Source organism: Venturia canescens, chromosome 8, assembly GCF_019457755.1.
Source record: "Venturia canescens isolate UGA chromosome 8, ASM1945775v1, whole genome shotgun sequence".
NCBI classification, from domain to species: Eukaryota; Metazoa; Arthropoda; class Insecta; order Hymenoptera; family Ichneumonidae; genus Venturia; species Venturia canescens.
Window position 1 is genome coordinate 12,108,048 of NC_057428.1, and position 2,660 is coordinate 12,110,707.

Here is a 2,660-nt window from a genome sequence, read left to right on the forward strand (position 1 = left end):
TTGTTACATCATGATCAGTAACCCCTGACCTAATGAAAAACCTATTAGATACAAAGTAAGAGAAAATGTAGTACACAGAAAAATAAGTCTCCCATTTTAAAAAACAAATATATCAGCGCATAAAAATTATCAAGGCAAGGCAAAAGTGGCTGCCTAACTTGATAAAATCACTGTACACCGTTAGTAAACACTCACTCAGCTCATCATGCTAAGAGATACACGCCACACGGATAGACTCACACAGCTTCACTGTGACACGCGCCACACGGATAGACTCACCAAGAGACGCTTATTGCGGTCAAGATTATGCGCCGAAATACGCGCTAGAAAAGACATAAAACTGTTGTTCGGCTCATATGCAAGAAAGCCACGGGTACCCCCTCCTTTCATTATCTGCAAATCATTGGCTATGGGCAAATAGGTCACATGCGCGACCCAGAACTTCCAAAGCTCATCCCTCAAGACGCAGAAATCACGCCATATTTTAGCGAACCAATCAGAAGAAAAGAAATAGATGGGGGAAACCCTATAAAACGGGGGGCAAGTGCCCAGAAGGCAGTAAAGAAGCGCAGAAAGGAAGCGCAGATAAAAAGAAAGATCCAATCAGTTGTCTCAAGAAGTCTTTGTTACCACGCCCGCGAATAATTAAAGAAAAGGACTTAGAATTTTCATCGGCTCTTGTTCAAAGTTGAACTTAGAAAATTTCGAAAAGTAATCTCACTCAATATCTCAGACTCAACCAAAGCGGAAATTCCAATTATAATTACAACAAATATAATTATAAATATTGTAACCTATCTCGGAGCGAGCATTTGTAACTGCTCGAAACCTACGACGACGCTTCAACCCGGACCATTGTAAAGAAATATAAGAGGGAACAACCAGTACCTTCCAATAAAGAGTAACATCAATTAACCCAGCAAGGAAAAACCCTGTGAGTACTCTTTTATTCAAACAAACCACATCGTCACCCCCCAGAGGGTTCATCATCTGCATGCCATCGGGGTCTAAATCAATCTAACTCGCAAAAAGGAAATATCATTCTTGCTCTCCCATACTCAATCGACGTGGCTCTCGTCCCCGGGTAAAGGACTTGAGTGTCTTGACCCAAAAGAAGAGTCAATACCGTGTTGCATATACCCCCTGCCAATTCAAAATCTTCTACGGGGACGTAACAAAATTATCATAATTAAGCAAAAAATAAAATGAATAAGTTTCAGTTTTTAAACTTGACAGAAGGTCAATATGGATTTTCAACTACAGAAAAATGTGAGCGAACAATGACAAGAAACAAACGAATACGTTCGACGTGAAATGCTATCACTAATGTGTACGAGTTGAAGCGAATGAAGGACTGCCAACGTGTTTATAAGATGTCAAGTATACAAACAATAAAAGTAATAAGGGATCGAGGCACAGGCCCGTTTTGTTCTTTACGTTCGAGTCACTGTTCCGGACACTTGGTCGATCAGCTCTTCGACAACTCTCATTCAGTGAAGACGTATAAAAAATGGAGCACTATTTTTTCAATTTAAACTTTATTAACTCTATTCCAATTTCATCAACCCAATTTACTAGAGTGGCATTGGAAAATAAAACTGGAATACATATTTTCAACACTGCGATCACCAATTTATGGGTAAATATCTAAATGCTTCTATTATGGTCGGTACGAAAACGTTTTGTTTAACGTATAAAAATGTTTACGCTATTTTCACCTTAATTCGTAATAAGCTTAACAATAATCTTGAGGATTTCATATTTTAGGAATTACTACTGCGATTTTTTATAAACGGATCCCTTAAATCTAATCGGAAACTAAAAGCAATAAGCGACAAACGCAATAACGTCAGCTAACAATATCAAATGGATATCGCGAATCAACTATCATGAGCTAGGTTGGCCGAGCGGTCTAAGGCGCCAGATTTAAGCTCTGGTTCCCATATGGGAGCGTGGGTTCGAACCCCACACTTAGCAAAATTTTTTTTCCCTCTCAACTTCACCATGCAATGAAAAAATTTATTTAATAGAAATTGGGTTTTTTTTTAGACGAATTTGAAATGAGAGCTAAGAAATTTACTGTTTTATGGTTGACGCAATGGAGCAGTGAGTCTAGAATATAACCTATTACTTCAAATTTACAAATGAACCATAAGCCATTAATCATATTGTTACGTTGTGGTCGAAATAAATAGTCGAACTACTTTTCAGAAAGTATGGAGCGATTGATTATACATCAGAATACAATGTGATGTTTTTTTTCTGTCATTTTACAACTATGATCTGTTATTAATAATAACAATAAATAGTTCTGTGTGTTTGGCGGTAGGAAGGAATACAAGTGGAGATCCATTGATTCTCCACTAGTTAAGGGTTGTATTAACTGCGGAGGTTTGTGCTTTTAAATGAATCTTTGTAGTAGATGTCCCAGTTTGTATCGTTGGAGTCTCGTTCCTTCGAAGTTGTCTTCGACTATTTTGGCGGCCACAATGTGATATGTATCGCTTGCGGTTTGTGGATCTTCTTTGTTTTTTATCTTGTTTATTACAAAAAACGATCGTTGTCAGGGAACATAAGATCTTCATTTCAGTAATAAAATAAATATATACACACACTAGAGGGGAAACCGTAACAATATTATGAGTCTCGTTCTTGAGATT

General features: G+C 37.6%; 1 non-coding gene across 1 annotated transcript; it reads left to right on the top strand.

The window, feature by feature from the left end:
- The first annotated feature begins 1,893 nt into the window (after positions 1–1,893).
- Positions 1,894–1,977, top strand: TRNAL-UAA (transfer RNA leucine (anticodon UAA)). Its single transcript has one exon. It is a non-coding gene; the product is annotated as a tRNA-Leu (tRNA).
- Positions 1,978–2,660: the final 683 nt, after the last annotated feature.